The sequence below is a fragment of the Rana temporaria genome, chromosome 5 (genome assembly GCF_905171775.1).
Source record: "Rana temporaria chromosome 5, aRanTem1.1, whole genome shotgun sequence".
Lineage (NCBI taxonomy): Eukaryota > Metazoa > Chordata > Amphibia > Anura > Ranidae > Rana > Rana temporaria.
In genome coordinates, this window is record NC_053493.1 from 424,607,667 (window position 1) to 424,627,161 (window position 19,495).

The following is a 19,495-nucleotide window of genomic DNA, read 5'->3' on the forward strand; positions in this document are numbered from 1 at the left end:
ATGCGAACTAAATCGCCTCAAGGCGCTTCCCGTCCAGAGTCATTCCGGTCCTTCAGAAGAGGTGGGTCTTTAGTTTTTTCCTAAAGGCCTGATGGTTTTCCTCTAAGCGGATTGTAGAGGGTAGAGCATTCCAGAGCCGTGGTCCTTGGACCGAAAATCTACGTTCTCCCTTCGATTTGTAGCGGGATTTAGGAATTTGGAGAAGGTTTTGGTCGGTTGACCGGAGAACGCGCTTGGTGACGTAGGGTTTTATTTTCTCGCTTCCTCCCTCCACCTCCTCCTCCCCTAACCCATGGACGTCCAGCATCATCTAGTCCAGCCATTCTCCACCGCACCTCATGACCAGACACAGGGTGACCTGGGAAGTTTCTGTAGTGTAGCGGTTATCACGTTCGCCTAACACGCGAAAGGTCCCCGGTTCAAATTCGGGCAGAAACACAGCGTGCACCCCAGTGCTTTATGAGGTGGAAGAGGACGTCTTAGATCCCCCCCCCCCTTTGTGTGTATTTTCCTGTAATAAGGCTTCAAACCTGTGAACTCATCCCCCTCCCATCCCCTAGGCCTGTGACCTCCTCCCCCTCCCATCCCCCAGGCCTGTGACCTCCTCCCCCTCCCATCGCCTAGGCCTGTGAACTCCTCCCCCTCCCACCCCCCAGACCTGTGAACTCCTCCCCCTCCCATCCCCCAGACCTGTGAACTCCTCCCCCCTCCCATCGCCTAGGCCTGTGAACTCCTCCCCCCTTCCATCCCCCAGACCTGTGAACTCCTCCCCCCTTCCATCCCCCAGGCTTGTGAGCTCCTCCCCCTCCCATCCCCCAGGCCTGTGAACTCCTCCCCCTCTTTCCTGTCCCCCATCATTCACACCCATTGAAATGTCTTGAACAGTTAGGTTTGTCTTGGGGTGCCATGTAGGACGTGCGGGGGAAGGGTTCCTCTTAGGCACGTCATGTCTGACATTGTGCCGCTTGGTACCTCGGGGGCCACATAATGCTTACTGGATGAAGTGGCGTCATGCGTGGCATGGGGGAGGGGGGCTCGGGTAACTTTGTCCCACATTCAGAGAAAAAAAACTCACAGGAAGCGGTGGCCTCATTGGATGCAGAAAAGGCCTTTGACTCTGTGGAATGGGAATATTTGGGGCGGGTACTTAACAGATTCAGTTTTGGCCCGAAATGTATTACCGGGTACCCACAAATAGTTACCTGTCCTCTCCCTTCCGTCTTTGCAGGGGAACGAGGCAGGGTTGTCCTTTGTCCCCGGGGGGGGGGGGTGATAGAGCCCATGGCTATCCTCCTTTGCTCTATGGAGGCTGTGAGAGGGTTGGTGGTGGGGCCTTTCGTAGAGCGCATATTTTTATATGCAGATGGCACCCATCTATACCCCAACGATGCCCCCGACTATCTTGTAGCGGCTCTTGCGGTTATAGACAGATATGGTCACTTCTCTGGAGTAAAAATTAAGTTAAATATATTTCCCCCTTTCTGACTCAGCTCCCCCCTCCCCCTCCACATTCAACTCCCCTACAATGGAGGTCCCAGTTGAAAAGTCTTGGCATTATAATACATAATGACTTATCTTACACTATAGCAGGCAATTTGTAACCTGTGTTACAACAACTAATTCTTAAGTGCCAGGTTTAGACATCACTTCCTCTGAGCCCAGTAGGACGCGTAAATCTGCTTAAAATGAAGTTTCTTCCAAAATTACTTTCTATTTTCTTTAGAAATACACCAATCCAGTGGCGGAACTACCAGGACCGCAGCTGTCATACTTGCAACCGGGCCCTGGCATTCCGCCGCTGTCAGGGTTCCCCAGCGGAGGTTGCTAATCGCATTACTCTGAGCTGAGAGCGTGTCTCTCATACAGCTCACAGCCGCCATTGACCGCTCTCCCTCTCTCCTATGGGATGAGAGAGGAGACAGCCGATCTGCTCCGTCTCCAACCCCCCTCCCCCTCTCCTGTGTGTGCTCTGCGGGAAGTGTGAGCGTGTTGGCTTCACACTTGACTTCCCGCAGAGCACACACAGGAGAGGGGGTTTGGAGACGGAGCAGATCAGCTGTCTCCTCTCTCATCCCCTACGAGAGAGGGGGAGTGGTCAATGGAAGCTGTGAGCTGTATGAGAGACACACTCTCAGCTCAGAGACCTGCTGGAGAGGCAGGCGGCATTGATCGATGAGCACTGATAGGAGGCACTAATGGGCACTGATAGGTTGGATTGATAAACACTGATATGCAGCACTGATGGGCATTGATAGGCAGCACTGATGGGCACTGATATGTGGTACTGAAATGCACTAATAGGCAGCATTAATAAGAATTGATAAGCGCCACTGATAGGCAGCAATTATGGGCAATTATAACCCCAACATTGGGGTCACTGGTAGCAATTATAACCCCCGACATTGGGGTCACTGGTAGCAATTATAACGCCCAACATTGGGGTCACTGGTAGCAATTATAACCCCCAACATTGGGGTCACTGGTAGCAATTATAACCCCCAACATTGGGGTCACTGGTAGCAATTATAACCCCCAACATTGGGGTCACTGGCAGCAATAATAACCTTCAATATTGGGGTCACTGCTAGCAATTATAACCCCCAACATTGGGGTCACTGGTAGCAATTATAACCTCCAACATTGGGGTCACTGGTAGCAATTATAACCCCCCACATTGGGGTCATTCATAGAAATTATAACCCCCAACATTGGGGTCACTGGTAGCAATTATAACCCCCCACATTGGGGTCATTCATAGAAATTATAACCCCCAACATTGGGGTCACTGGTAGCAATTATAACCCCCCACATTGGGGTCACTGGTAGCAATTATAACCCCCAACATTGGGGTCACTGGTAGCAATTATAACCCCCAACATTGGGGTCATTGGTAGCAATTATAAACCCCAACATTGGGGTCACTGGTAGCAATTATAACCCCCCACATTGGGGTCATTGGTAGCAATTATAACCCCCAACATTGGGGTCACTGGTAGCAATTATAACCCCCCACATTGTGGTCATTGGTAGCAATTATAACCCCCAACATTGGGGTCACTGGTAGCAATTATAACCCCCCACATTGGGGTCACTGGCAGCAATTATAACTCACAACATTGGGGTCACTGTTAGCAATTATAACCCTAAATATTGGGGTCACTTGTAGCAATTATAACCCTCAATAATGGGGTCACTGGCAGCAATTATAACCCTCAATATTGGGGTCACTGGCAGCAATTATAACTCACAACATTGGGGTCACTGTCAGCAATTATAACCCTAAATATTGGGGTCACTGGTAGCAATTAGAACCCCCCATTGGGGTCACTGCTAGCAATTATAACCCCTAACATTGGGGTCACTGGTAGCAATTAAAACCCCAGTATTGGCGTCACTTGTAGAAATAATAACCCTTAATATTGGGGTCACTGGCAGAAATTATAAACCTCAATATTGGGGTCACTGGAGCAATTATAAACCCCAACATTGGGGTCACTGGTAGCAATTATGACCCCCACATTAGGGTCACTGGTAGCAGTTATAACCCCCACATTGGGGTCACTGGTAGCAATTATAAATTCCAACATCGGGGTCACTGGTAGCAATTATAAATTCCAACATTGGGGTCACTGGTAGCAATTATAAATTCCAACATCGGGGTCACTGGTAGCAATTATAACCTTTAATATTGGGGTCACTGGCAGCAATTACAACCCTCAATATTGGGGTCACTGGTAGCAATTATTACCCCCAACATTGGGGTCACTGGTAGCAATTATAACCCCAAACATTGGGGTCACTGGTAGCAATTATAACCCCCAACATTGGGGTCACTGGCAGCAATTATAACCCCCATCATTGGGGTCACTGCTAGCAATTATAACCCCAACATTGGGGAACTGGTAGCAATTAAAACCCCCAACATTGGGGTCGCTGGTAGCAATTATAGCCTTCCATATTGGGGTCACTGGTAGCAATTATATCCCCCAATATTGAGGTCACTGGTAACAATTATAACCTTCAATGTTGGGGTCACTGGCAGCAATTATAACTCTCAATATTGGGGTCACTGGCAGCAATTATAACCCCCCAACATTGGGGTCACTGGCAGCAATTATAACCCCCAGCATTGGGGTCACTGGCAGCAATTATAACCCCCACATTGGGGTCACTGGTAGCAATTATAACCCTCAATATTGGGGTCACTGGTAGCAATTATAACCCCCACATTGGGGTCACTGGTAGCAATTATACCCCCAGCATTGGGGTCACTGGTAGCAATTATAACTTTCAATATTGGGGTCACTGGCAGCAATTATAACCCTCAATATTGGGGTCACTGGAAGCCATGATAACGCCCAACATTTGGGTCACTGGTAGCAATTATAACCCCCAATATTTGGGCGACTGGTAGCAATTATAACCCCCAACATTTGGGTAACTGGTAGCAATTATAACCCCCAACATTGAGGTCACTGATAGCAATTTTAACCCCCAACATTGGGGTCACTGGTAGCAATTAAAAACCCCAACATTGGGGTCACTGGTATCAATTATAACCCTCACATTGGGATCATTGGTAGCAATTATAACCCCCAACATTGGGGTCACTGGTATCAATTATAACCCTCACATTGGGATCATTGGTAGCAATTATAACCCCCAACATTGGGGTCATTGGTAGCAATTATAACCAGCAATTTTAGGGTCCCTGATAGTAATTATAACCCTCAAAATTGGGTAGCAATTATAACCCCCAACATTGGGGTCACTGGTAGCAATTATAACCCCCAACATCGGGGTCACTAGCAGCAATTATAACCCAAAATATCGGGGTCACTGGTAGCAAATATAACTCTCAATATTGGGGTCACTGGCAGCAATTTTAACCCCCAACCTTTTGGTCACTGGCAGCAATTATACCCCCCAACATTGGGGTCACTGGCAGCAATTATAACCCCCAACATTTGGGTCACTGGTAGCAATAATAACCCCCAACATTTAGGTCACTGGTAGCAATTATAACCCCCAACATTTGAGTAACTGGAAGCAATTATAACCCCCAACATTGGGGTCCCTGGTAGCAATTATAACCCCTAACATTGGGGTCACTGGTACCAATTATAACCCCCAACATTGGGGTCACTGGTAGCAATTATAACCCCCAACATTGGGGTCATTGGCAGCAATTATAACCCCCCAACATTGGGGTCACTTGTAGCAATTTTAACCCCCCACATCGGGGTCACTTGTAGCAATTACAACCAGCAATTTTAGGGTCACTGATAGTAATTATAACCCCCAACATTGGGGTCACTGGTAGCAATTATAACTCCCAACATTGGGGTCACTGGCAGCAATTATAACCCCCAACCTTTTGGTCACTGGCAGCAATTATAACCCCCAACATTGGGGTCACTGGCTGCAATTATAACCCTCAATATTGGGGTCACTGGCTGCAATTATAACCCTCAATATTGGGGTCACTGGCAGCAATTATAACCCTCAACATTGGGGTCACTGGCTGCAATTATAACCCTCAATATTGGGGTCACTGGCTGCAATTATATCCCTCAATATTGGGGTCACTGGCAGCAATTATTACCCCCATTATTTGGGTCACTGGCAGCAATTATAACCCCCAAAACTGGGGTCACTGGCAGCAATTATAACCCCCAACATTGGGGTCACTGGCAGCAATTATAACCCCTAACATTGGGGTCACTGGCAGCAATTTTAACCCCCAACCTTTTGGTCACTGGCAGCAATTATAACTCTCAATATTGGGGTCACTGGCAGCAATTATAACCCCCAACATTGGGGTCACTGGCAGCAATTATAACCCCCAACATTTGGGTCACTGGCAGCAATTATAACCCCCAACATTTAGGTCACTGGTAGCAATTATAACCCCCAACATTTGGGTAACTGGTAGCAATTATAACCCCCAACATTGGGGTCACTGGTAGCAATTATAACCCCTAACATTGGGGTCACTGGTACCAATTATAACCCCCAACATTGGGGTCACTGGTAGCAATTATAACCCCCAACATTGGGGTCATTGGCAGCAATTAAAACCCCCCAACATTGGGGTCATTGGCAGCAATTATAACCCCCCAACATTGGGGTCATTGGCAGCAATTATAACCCCCAACATTGGGGTCACTTGTAGCAATTTTAACCCCCCACATCGGGGTCACTTGTAGCAATTACAACCAGCAATTTTAGGGTCACTGATAGTAATTATAACCCCCAACATTGGGGTCACTGGTAGCAATTATAACTCCCAACATTGGGGTCACTGGTAGCAATTATAACCCCCAACCTTTTGGTCACTGGCAGCAATTATAACCCCCAACATTGGGGTCACTGGCTGCAATTATAACCCTTAATATTGGGGTCACTGGCTGCAATTATAACCCTCAATATTGGGGTCACTGGCAGCAATTATTACCCCCATTATTTGGGTCACTGGCAGCAATTATAACCCCCAAAACTGGGGTCACTGGCAGCAATTATAACCCTCAAAATTGAGGTCACTGGTAGCAATTATAACCCCCAACATTGTGGTCACTGGCAGCAATTATAACACTCAATATCGGGGTCACTGGTAGCAATTATAACTCTCAATATTGGGGTCACTGGCAGCAATTATAACTCTCAATATTGGGGGACACTGGCAGCAATTATAACCCCCAACCTTTTGGTCACTGGCAGCAATTATAACCCCCAACATTGGGGACACTGGTAGCAATTATAACTCTCAATATTGGGGGTCACTGGCAGCAATAATAACCCCCACATTGGGGTCACTGGCAGCAATTATAACCCCTAACATTGGGGTCACTGGCTGCAATTATAACCCCCAACATTGGGGTCACTGGTAGCAATTATAACTCCCAACATTGGGGTCACTGGTAGCAATTATAACCCTCAAAATTGGGGTCACTGGCAGCAATCATAACCCCCACATTGGGGTCACTGGTAGCAATTATAACTCCCAACATTGGGGTCACTGGTAGCAATTATATCCCCCAACATTGGGGTCACTGGCAGCAATTTTAACCCCAAAATTGGGGTCACTGGTAGCAATTTTAACCCCCACATTGGGGTCACTGGCAGCAATTATAACCCCCAATATTGGGGTCACTGGCAGCAATTAAAACCCCAATATTGGGGTCACTTGTAGCAATTATAACCCCCAACATTGGGGTCACTGGTAGTAATTATAACCCCCAACATTGGGATCACTGGTAGTAATGATAACCCCCAACATTGGGGTCACTGGTAGCAATTATAACCCCCAACATTGGGGTCACTGGCAGCAATTATAACCCCCAACATTGGGGCCACTGGTAGCAATTATAACCCCCAACATTGGGGTCACTGGCAGCAATTATAACCCCCAATATTGGGGTCACTGGCAGCAATTATAACCCCCAATATTGGGGTCACTGGCAGCAATTATAACCCCCAATATTGGGGTCACTGGCAGCAATTATAACCACCAGCATTGGGATCACTGGCAGCAATTATAACCCCCAACATTGGGGTCACTGGCAGCAATTATAACCCCCAGCATTGGGGTCACTGGCAGCAATTATAACCCCCACATTGGGGTCACTGGCAGCAATTATAACCCTCAACATTGGGGTCACTGGTAGCAATTATTCCCCCAGCATTGGGGTCACTGGTAGCAATTATAACCCCCAACATTGGGGTCACTGGTAGCAATTATAACCCTCAAAATTGGGGTCACTGGTAGCAATTATAACTCCCAACATTGGGGTCACTGGTAGCAATAATATCCCCCAACATTGGGGTCACTGGCAGCAATTTTAACCCCCACATTGGGGTCAATGGCAGCAATTAAAACCCCCAACATTGGGGTCACTGGCAGCAATTATAACCCCCAATATTGGGGTCACTGGCAGTAATTATAACCCCCCATTGGGGTCACTGGTAGCAATTATAACCCCCAACATTGGGGTCACTGGTAGCAATTATAACCCCCAACATTGGGGTCACTGGTAGCAATTATAAACCCCAACATGGAGGTCACTGGTAGCCATTATAACCCCCAACATTGGGGTCACTGGTAGCAATTATAACCCTCAATATTGGGGTCACTGGTAGCAATTATAACCCCCAACATTGGGGTCACTGGTAGCAATTATAACCCCCAACATTGGGGTCACTGGTAGCAATTATAACCCTCAATATTGGGGTCACTGGTAGCAATTATAACCCCCAACATTGGGGTCACTGGTAGCAATTATAACCCCCAACTTTGGGGTCACTAGCAGCAATTATAACCCAAAATATCGGGGTCACTGGTAGCAATAATAACCCCCACATTGGGGACACTGGCAGCAATTATAACCCCCAACCTTTTGGTCACTGGCAGCAATTATAACCCCCAACATTGGGGTCACTGGCAGCAATTATAACCCCTAACATTGGGGTCACTGGCTGCAATTATAACCCCCAACATTGGGGTCACTGGTAGCAATTATAACCCTCAAAATTGGGGTCACTGGTAGCAATTATAACTCCCAACATTGGGGTCACTGGTAGCAATTATATCCCCCAACATTGGGGTCACTGGCAGCAATTTTAACCCCAAAATTGGGGTCACTGGTAGCAATTTTAACCCCCATATTGGGGTCACTGGCAGCAATTATAACCCCCAACATTGGGATCACTGGTAGTAATGATAACCCCCAACATTGGGGTCACTGGCAGCAATTATAACCCCCAATATTGGGGCCACTGGTAGCAATTATAACCCCCAACATTGGGGTCACTGGCAGCAATTATAACCCTCAATATTGGGGTCACTGGCAGCAATTATTACCCCCAACATTGGGGTCACTGGCAGCAATTATAACACTCAATATCGGGGTCACTGGTAGCAATTATAACTCTCAATATTAGGGGTCACTGGTAGCAATTATAACCCCCAGCATTGGGGTCACTGGCTGCAATTATAACCCCCAACATTGGGGTCACTGGTAGCAATTATAACCCCCAACATTGGGGTCACTGGCTGCAATTATAACCCCCAACATTGGGGTCACTGGTAGCAATTATAACCCCCAACATTGGGGTCACTGGTAGCAATTATAACCCCCAACATTGGGGTCACTGGTAGCAATTATAACCCCCAACATGGGGGTCACTGGTAGCCATTATAACCCCCAACACTGGGGTCACTGGTAGCAATTATAACCCCCAACACTGGGGTCACTGGTACCAATTATAACCCCCAACACTGGGGTCACTGGTAGCAATTATAACCCCCAACACTGGGGTCACTGGTAGCAATTATAACCCCCAACATTGGTGTCACTGGTAGCAATTTTAACCCCCAATATTTGGGTCACTGGTAGCAATTATAACCCCCAACATTGGGGTCACTGGTAGCAATTATAACTCTCAATATCGGGGTCACTGGCAGCAATTATAACCCCCACATTGGGGTCACTGGTAGCAATTATAACCCCAACATTGGGGTCACTGGCAGCAATTATAACCCGCAATATTGGGGTCACTGGTAGCAATTATAACCTTCAATATTGGGGTCACTGGTAGCAATTATAACCCCCAACATTGGGGTCACTGGTAGCAATTATAACCCCCAACATTGGGGTCACTGGCAGCAATTATAACCCTCAATATTGGGGTCACTGGTAGCAATTATAACCCTCAATATTGGGGTCACTGGTAGCAATTATAACCCCCAACATTTGGGTCACTGGTAGCAATAATAACCCCCAATATTTGGGTCACTGGTAGCAATTATAACCCCCAACATTTGGGTAACTGGTAGCAATTATAACCCCCAACATTGGGGTCACTGGTAGCAATTATAACCTTCAATATTGGGGTCACTGGTAGCAATTATAACCTCCAACATTGGGGTCACTGGTACCAATTATAACCCCCAACACTGGGGTCACTGGTACCAATTATAACCCCCAACACTGGGGTCACTGGTAGCAATTATAACCCCCAACATTGGTGTCACTGGTAGCAATTTTAACCCCCAACATTGGTGTCACTGGTAGCAATTATAACCCCCAACATTGGGGTCATTGGCAGCAATTATAACCCCCAACATTGGGGTCACTTGTAGCAATTTTAACCCCAACATTGGGGTCACTGGCAGCAATTATAACCCGCAATATTGGGGTCACTGGCAGCAATTATAACACTCAATATCGGGGTCACTGGTAGCAATTATAACCCCCAACATTGGGGTCACTGGCAGCAATTACAACCCTCAATATTGGGGTCACTGGTAGCAATTATCAGAATTCAGTGTCTGGCAAAAGCTAAGTTGAGTCTTCTCGTGTGATTGGGTCTGAAGAAACAGCTGAAGGTTTTCTCTCTTCCTGCAGGACAGAAGCGCAAGGGTTGTGAATCTTTCGCCGGGGCCGGCAGGCTGATGCACACGCTTCATTGACCTCCCTAAACCGAGGTCCATCCTATCCGGTAAGAGTCAGTCATTTTACATCCTTTTGTCTGAGAATAAGATACAAGCTTCTTCCAGGTATTGTACTAAGTATTGCAGCGATCGATGAACCGATCCCTGGAAGTGTCCTGCTGTTAAACCTCTTTTCTCATTTTTATATATTTTTTGGGACTTTATTTTTATCACATTTTTTACTACCTTTGGGTAGTTAACATCTTGGTTAATTTATTTACACTGTGTTTTTGATCTTTTGGTGTGCATTGATATACATATTTTCTGTGTGTGCATTGTTACACTGGAATTATTTCACTTTAGTGACTATGGGGTGGATTCATAGTTACGCAGCGCAATTGCTTAGTTGCGCCGGCGTAACGACTTTCTGTATTCAGGAAGCTCGTTACGCCGACTGCAGCCTAAGATATGACTGGCATAAGGCTCTTATGCCGTCGTATCTTAGGCTGCATTCTTATGATGGCCGCTAGGTGGCGTTCCCGTAGTGGTCAGCGTAATGCAAATTGCATCCTCACGCCGATTCACAACCCTACGCGCGCCCTGCATACGCATTTTACGTCGTTTGCGTCCATCGTTTTCTGCGTAAGGCTGCCCATGCTATTAGCAGGGGCAGCCAATGCTACGTATACCTGTCGTTCCCGCGTTGCGATTTTTAAAAATTACGTCGTTTACGTAAGTGAATCGTGAATGGGGCTGGACGCCATTTACGTTCACGTTGAAGCAAATGACGCCCTTACCGCAAAGTTTTCCGACGGAGCATGCGCACTACGTTTCGGCGCGGGAACGCGCCTAATTTAAATGATCCACGCCCCCTACGGGATCATTTAAATTACGCGCACTTACGCCGGCCACTTTTACGGAATGCCTCCGCAAATTACGGAGCTACTGCTTCCTGAATCAAGCGTAGCGCAAGTAATTTACGGAGGCGTAGCGTAAAAACGTAACGCTGCGCCTCCGTAAGAGTGCGCAGCAGTACCTGAATCTACCCCTATATATATATATATCATTTTTTTATGTGTATGCACTAACTTTTTTCACCCTTGCACTTTAATATTTGGTTTGTGCGTGTTATGCCCCTCACTACACGTGACTGATGTGTATTCGGGCACACTGTTAACTCTTCTCATACCAATGCATTCCAGTAGGCGCAGAATCCTTTTGAACTTTTATTAGTACAAGACAGAGTAAAACTGAAACAGATACAAACAAGTACAATTAGTAAATATTCACACAATTAGGGCATCCCTAACTAACTAGCTAGAGACACAAAGATAAACGTACCGGAGATGGATCGGTATGGCTGACGTGGGATAGAACTCAACAGACATGTGCTTGCTTCTAAGGAGAAAATGGAAAAGAAAAGCCTGAAGATGGTGCAAAGCATTCTGGGAAGGAAATACGGAGGCTTGCATGGACCAAAACTAACCAGCTATTCTAACTAACTGAATTGAATGGAAATGGTGCAGTTAAACAAAATGTCCATTAGATGGCAGCATTGATTTAATTCAAACAAACTAAAGTCAATGAAGACTATGGGCCAGATCCACAGAGCGAGTACGCCGGAGTATCTACTGATACGCCGGCGTACTTTCAAATTTCCCGCGTCGTATCTTTAGTTTGAATCCTCAAAACAAGATACGACGGCATCTGGGTTAGATCCGACAGGCGTACGCCTTCGGATCTAAGATGCAATTCTTCGGCGTCCGCTGGGTGGCGTTCCCGTCGTAATCCGCGTCGAGTATGCAAATTAGCTATTTCCGACGATCCACGAACGTACGAGCGGCCGTCGCATTCTTTTACGTCGTCTCTAGTCGGCTTTTTCCGGCGTATAGTTAAAGCTGCTGTTGGGTGGCGTACTCCATGTTAAGTATGGCCGTCGTTCCCGCGTATAATTAAAAAAAAAAAAAATTGTTTGCGTAAGTCGTCCGTGAATCAGGCTGGACGTAGTCCACGTCAAAACAAAGACGTCCTTGCGACGTCATTTAGTGCAATGCACGGCAGGAAATTTAGGGACGGCGCATGCGCCGTTCGTTCGGCGCGGGGACGCGCTTCATTTAAATGAAACCCGCTCCCCTATTCGCCGATTTGAATTAGGCGCCGTTACGCCGCGAGGGATACACTACGCCGCGGTAACTTAAGGCGCAAATTCTTCCAGGATTCAAAATAAAAAAAGTACGTTACTGCGGCGTAGCGTATCTCAGATACGCTGCGCCGGGGCAGATCTTTCTGAATCCGCCCCTATATATATATAATGGGCCAGATTCAGGTAGATCCGCGCAATATTTGCGTGGGCAAAGGGCAACGATTTTTGCTCTGCGCCCACGCAAATATTTTGATTTGCCCGCGATTCACGGAGCAGTAGCTCCGTAAATTGCGCGGGCGCTATGCTAAATAGCCCGGCGTAAGGGCGCCTAATGTAAATGATCCCGCCGGGGGCGGGAATCATTTAAATTAGGCGCGCTCCCGCGCCGAGCGTACAGCGCATGCTCCGTCGGAAAACTTTTCCGACGTGCATTGCGGCAAATGACGTCGCAAGGACGTCATTTGCTTTAAAGTGAACGTGAATGGCGTCCAGCGCCATTCACGAATCACTTACGCAAACGACGTGAAATTCAAATTTCACGTCGCGGGAGCGGCGGCTATACTTTAGCATTGGCAGCCCCTACTATTAGAAGGGGCAGCCTTGCGCTAAAGTTGCCGTACGGAAACTCCGTACCTGCCTTGCGCAGGGCCCGCGCAAGTTTGTGAATCAGTGGTAGTATGCAATTTGCATACTACACGCTGATCACAATGGGAGCGCCCCCTAGCGGCACACGCAAGAATGCAGCCTAAAATCTGCGTAGCATAAGAGCCTTATGCCGCGCAGATTTTAGGCTGCAGTCGGTGTAACGAGGTTCCTGAATCAGGAGAACTCGTTACACCGGAGCAAGTAAGCACTTGCGCTGCGTAACCTATGGTTACATGGGCGCAATTGCTTCTTGAATCTGGGCCATTATGGGGAAGGTTTATGGCGGCTGTGCGAATGCTGAGATGTCTGTATGACAAATTCTTTATAAATGACCCCCTAATACAGAATGTGAGATTTTAAGAAGATTTCTCTCCCCCTGCAAGTATTTTTATCACTCCTAAGAAAGAAAAACACCGACGTCTCCGTTATTAATATCCCAAAACCAAGTTCTACATTTATTCTCTGTGATCGTCAGCGCCATCTAGTGGTCATATTGTGGAATTTCACTGAAATACCCCAATCAGGAAAATATCACATTGTGGCCACTAGATGGAGCAAATTACAGGAACTAATCGTGACAGCTCTTCATGTGATGATATGTGATCACCTTCACTCCATTCTGTCCCTTGTGCTATTATTTCCTTTTCTTTGTATAATCAGCATGGAAACATTTCACATTTATTTCCAATAACATTCTGATCTCCGGGGAGAGAGAAAAGACACAATGAATGCCGATCTGTGTTCATCAGATACAAATTTTATTATGTAATAAAAGAAAAGCGCCGACTCGTCATTTCCGGAGGTCGGCCCCTGAAGAGCTTTGCAGATCTATGAAGAGCCAATCAGAGGATGGTAGCGGCCTGGAGAGGGCGGAGTCACAGCTTCCACTCCTGGTAGGAAAGGAAGAAGGAGGTTACCTACAGCGGACCTTCACCCAATAGGAGAAGTTATTTGCACCTGACTCCTCCCCCTCCCACAGTTATTTGAAACCCCTCCCCCTCTCACACCTGTTCACCCCCCTATGGAGAAGAGCAATGTTTACATTTCTGATATGGATCTGATTGGTCAGCAAAATCTGTTTCATTACTAAAGATAACGAGGTCATACACACACTATATTGTCAAAAGTATTGGGACGCCGGCCTTTACACACACATGAACTTTAATGACCCCCCAGTCTTGGTCCGGAGGGTTCAATATTGAGTTGGCTCCGCCCTTTGCAGCTATAACAGCTCCACCTCTTCTGGGAAGGCCGTCCACAAGGTTTAGGGGTGTGTCTATGGGAAGGCCGTCCACAAGGTTTAGGGGTGTGTCTATGGGAAGGCGGTCCTCAAGGTTTAGGGGTGTGTCTATGGGAATGTGTGACCGTTCCCCCAGAAGAGCATCTGTGAGGTCAGGCACTGATGTTGGAGGAGAAGGCCTGGCTCGCAGTCTCCGCTCTAATTCATCCCAAAGGAGTTCTATCTGGTCGAGGTCAGGACTCTGTGCAGGCCAGTCATGTTCCTCCACCCCAAACTCGCTCATCTCTGTTGTGGACCGTGATGTAAGGGGGAGGGGGGGCTCTGAAAGGGAACCTGTTGTAAGGGGGACTTGGATGGGGAATCTGATGTATGAGGGGGACCCTTATATAGGGGGGGGGGACTCTGATGTAAGGAGAACATTGGGACCCTTATATAGGGGGGGGGGGACTCTGATGTGAAGTTCTTTCCTTTTATTCATTTATTTATAAAACTGAATTTTTTCCGGCTGGTAATTTTTGATAAATATACAATTTGGACGTCACTGAGCGGTTTGGAGGGCGCGTCCTACGACAACCGCATATTCCCGGCATCCTGTGACTTCCTGTTGTGGATCCGGGACAGGAAGTGAAGGGAAATCTCCAGCCAGGGGTCACCCCCCCCCCCCTCAGTGTTGTACAGGAAGTAGTAGGTAGGGATGTATAAAGGGGTCAGTCTACTAGATGTAGCGCCCTGCTCCCAATGATGGGGGCGCTATTTCAGATTTAAGGGATGTCGGGGCCAATAGTGGGGCCCAGACCTGTGGAATTTTATACAAATTTGCCTCTGTTCTGGCTGTGGTACTGCCTGGTAGTATTTCCCCCTGTTGCCTGTGGGCGGCGTTACCACTTCAGGCCCATGTTGGGACGCTGGTGTACCGCGGCGTATTAGGTGTCCCTCCTCGGCAGCGGTACAGTGGGAGCGGTGACCCCGCTGTGCATGCTGGGAGGGGATACTTAAAGGGCAGACGCTGTTTTTCGGGGTCCTTCGCCTCGTGGCCCTCCTGGCGTGAGGTGGGTGGGCCGTGTGCGTGATTTCAGTCTCGGGACCACGTTGGTCTGAGGCTGTGTTCCTGTCGAGTAGGCCCGGTTATCCTGGGTGGGGCCTACGCTATGAAGGCGTGTCCTGCGGGAAGGAGCCACTCAATGAAGGAAGCCGGGGGAGGAGCTGTCCCGGAAAGGGCGGAGCGGAAGGCGGGTACTTTGGGAGGGGCCTGGTAACTTATTGAAGGGCGCACCGTACCCTACAACACCTCACAGCCCGCCGGATCGGCCTAAAGGCTCTTTGGCTGTAAGGCAGGAAGTTCGGGACTGAGAATTCCTGACCATCCGTTCTGTGTTCTCAGACGTGGCAGAGACTGTCCCTATACTGTCCGTGCTTCACTCCGACTGCTAGGCCGTGTGAGAGGGGCCTATCCGGGGGAGAGGGGTCTATCCGGGGGAGAGGGGTCTATCCGGGGGAGAGGGGTCTATCCGGGGGAGAGGGGTCTATCCGGGGGAGAGGGGTCTATCCGGGTGGGAGGGGTCTATCCGGGGGAGAGGGGTCTATCCGGGGGAGAGGGGCCTATCGGGGTGAGAGGGGCCTATCCGGGGGAGAGGGGTCTATCCGGGGGAGAGGGGTCTATCCGGGGGAGAGGGGCCTATCCGGGTGAGAGGGGTCTATCCGGGGGAGAGGGGTCTATCCGGGGGAGAGGGGCCTATCCGGGTGAGAGGGGTCTATCCGGGGGAGAGGGGTCTATCCGGGGGAGAGGGGCCTATCCGGGTGAGAGGGGTCTATCCGGGTGAGAGGGGTCTATCCGGGGGAGAGGGATCTCTCCGGGTGAGAGGGGTCTATCCGGGGGAGAGGGGTCTATCTGGGTGAGAGGGGTCTATCTGGGTGAGAGGGGTCTATCCGGGTGAGAGGGGTCTATCCGGGTGAGAGGGGTCTATCCGGGTGAGAGGGGTCTATCCGGGTGGGAGGGGTCTATCCGGGTGGGAGGGGTCTCTCCGGGTGAGAGGGGTCTATCCGGGTGGGAGGGGTCTATCTGGGTGAGAGGGGTCTATCCGGGTGAGAGGGGTCTATCCGGGTGAGAGGTGTCTATCCGGGTGAGAGGGATCTATTCGGGTGGGAGGGGTCTATCCGGGTGAGAGGGGTCTATCCGGGTGAGAGGGGTCTATCCGGGTGAGAGGGGTCTATCCGGGTGAGAGGTGTCTATCCGGGTGAGAGGGATCTATCCGGGTGAGAGGGGTCTATCCGGGTGGGAGGGATCTATCCGGGTGAGAGGGGTCTATCCGGGTGGGAAGGGTCTATCCGGGTGGGAGGGGTCTATCCGGGGGAGAGGGGCCTATCCGGGTGAGAGGGATCTATCCGGGTGAGAGGGGTCTATCCGGGTGGGAGGGATCTATCCGGGTGAGAGGGGTCTATCCGGGTGGGAGGGGTCTATCCGGGTGAGAGGGGTCTATCCGGGGGAGAGGGGCCTATCCGGGTGAGAGGGGTCTATCCGGGTGGGAGGGGTCTATCCGGGTGAGAGGGGTCTATCCGGGTGAGAGGGGTCTATCCGGGTGGGAAGGGTCTATCCGGGTGGGAGGGGTCTATCCGGGTGAGAGGGGTCTATCCGGGTGGGAGGGGTCTATCCGGGTGAGAGGTGTCTATCCGGGTGAGAGGGGTCTATCCGGGTGAGAGGGGTCTATCCGGGTGAGAGGGGTCTATCCGGGTGAGAGGGGCCTATCCGGGTGAGAGGGGTCTATCCGGGTGAGAGGTGTCTATCCGGGTGAGAGGGGTCTATCCGGGTGGGAAGGGTCTATCCGGGTGGGAGGGGTCTATCCGGGTGAGAGGGGCCTATCCGGGTGAGAGGGGACTATCCGGATGAGAGGTGTCTATCCGGGTGAGAGGGATCTATCCGGGTGAGAGGGGTCTATCCGGGTGGGAAGGGTCTATCCGGGTGGGAGGGGTCTATCCGGGGGAGAGGGGCCTATCCGGGTGAGAGGGATCTATCCGGGTGAGAGGGGTCTATCCGGGTGGGAGGGATCTATCCGGGTGAGAGGGGTCTATCCGGGTGGGAGGGGTCTATCCGGGTGAGAGGGGTATATCCGGGGGAGAGGGGCCTATCCGGGTGAGAGGGGTCTATCCGGGTGGGAGGGGTCTATCCGGGTGAGAGGGGTCTATCCGGGTGGGAAGGGTCTATCCGGGTGGGAGGGGTCTATCCGGGTGAGAGGGGTCTATCCGGGTGGGAGGGGTCTATCAGGGTGAGAGGGGTCTATCCGGGTGAGAGGGGTCTATCCGGGTGAGAGGGGTCTATCCGGGGGAGAGGGGTCTATCCGGGGGAGAAGGGTCTATCCGGGTGAGAGGGGTCTATCCGGGTGGGAGGGATCTATCCGGGTGAGAGGGGTCTATCCATGTGAGAGGGGTCTATCCGGGGGAGAGGGGTCTATCCGGGTGGGAGGGGTCTATCCGGGTGGGAGAGGTCTATCCAGATGGGAGGGGCCTATCTGGGTGGGAGGGGTCTATCCCGGTGGGAGGGATCTATCCCGGTGAGAGGGGTCTATCCGGGTGAGAGGGGTCTATCCGGGTGAGAGGGGTCTATCCGGGTGAGAAGGGTCTATCCGGGTGAGAGGGGTCTATCCGGGTGGGAGGGGCCTATCTGGGTGGGAGGGGTCTATCCGGGTGGGAGGGGTCTATCCGGGTGGGAGGGGTCTATCCGGGTGAGAGGGGTCTATCCGGGTGGGAGGGGTCTATCCGGGTGAGAGGGGTCTATCCGGGTGGGAGGGGCCTATCTGGGTGGGAGGGGTCTATCCGGGTGGGAGGGGTCTATCCGGGTGGGAGGGGTCTATCCGGGTGAGAAGGGTCTATCCGGGTGGGAGGGGTCTATCCGGGTGGGAGGGGTCTATCCGGGTGGGAGGGGTCTATCCGGGTGAGCGATACCCACTCAGGAGTGAGGGGTGAATATTGAACCTCCCCCTCTCTCTATACTTTCTATTTCCTTCACAAGTTTTATGCAACAAAAATAAAGCCGGACAGTTGAAGGTTTTCCATCTTGTGTGGACATTCCAATTACTACAACTTCCTCCCCGGGACAACGAACTTCGGGGGTAGTGCTACATAGACAATGAGGGGGAGGGGCAGAATTTCCTGATGTCCCCTCCCCCACGGAATAACACATAGAACCCCAATTACCTGATCATCATTCGGTTTTTTCACAATTGGTGAACCATCTCCTGGACACTTCTGTGGAGAGAGAAGAGATGATCGGTATTAGTAAAGTGACATCAGAAGATGGCGGCAGACGACTCCACAGACATGACGGGTCTATTTATAGAAAATGTGTACAGATATTCCTCCAGAGAAACTTCATGTACATTCCTTCTGGGAGAGGAAACCAACTGGTGATGATGATAACCCTATAGGATCATCACCAGTCTATGGGATCATCACCAGTCTATGGGATCCTCATCATCATCACCAGTCTATGGGATCATCACCAGTCTATGGGATCATCATCACCATCACCAGTCTATGGGATCCTCACCAGTCTATAGGATCATCACCAGTCTATAGGATCATCACCAGTCTATGGGATCCTCACCAGTCTATGGGATCCTCATCATCATCACCAGTCTATGGGATCCTCACCAGTCTATAGGATCATCACCAGTCTATGGGATCATCACCAGTCTATGGGATCATCACCAGTCTATAGGATCATCACCAGTCTATGGGATCCTCACCAGTCTATGGGATCATCACCAGTCTATAGGATCATCACCAGTCTATGGGATCATCACCAGTCTATGGGATCCTCACCAGTCTATAGGATCATCACCAGTCTATGGGATCCTCACCAGTCTATGGGATCATCACCAGTCTATAGGATCATCACCAGTCTATGGGATCATCACCAGTCTATGGGATCCTCACCAGTCTATGGGATCCTCACCAGTCTATGGGATCCTCACCAGTCTCTGGGATTATTATTCTGTGGCTCATCTATCTAATTGTAATCCAGTAAAGCCGGCCATAGATG

At 49.9% G+C, this 19,495-nt stretch overlaps 1 non-coding gene across 1 annotated transcript; it reads left to right on the forward strand.

The window, feature by feature from the left end:
* Positions 1 to 365: 365 nt before the first annotated feature.
* TRNAV-AAC lies at positions 366 to 438 on the forward strand. The gene has a single exon. It is a non-coding gene; the product is annotated as a tRNA-Val (tRNA).
* Positions 439 to 19,495: the final 19,057 nt, after the last annotated feature.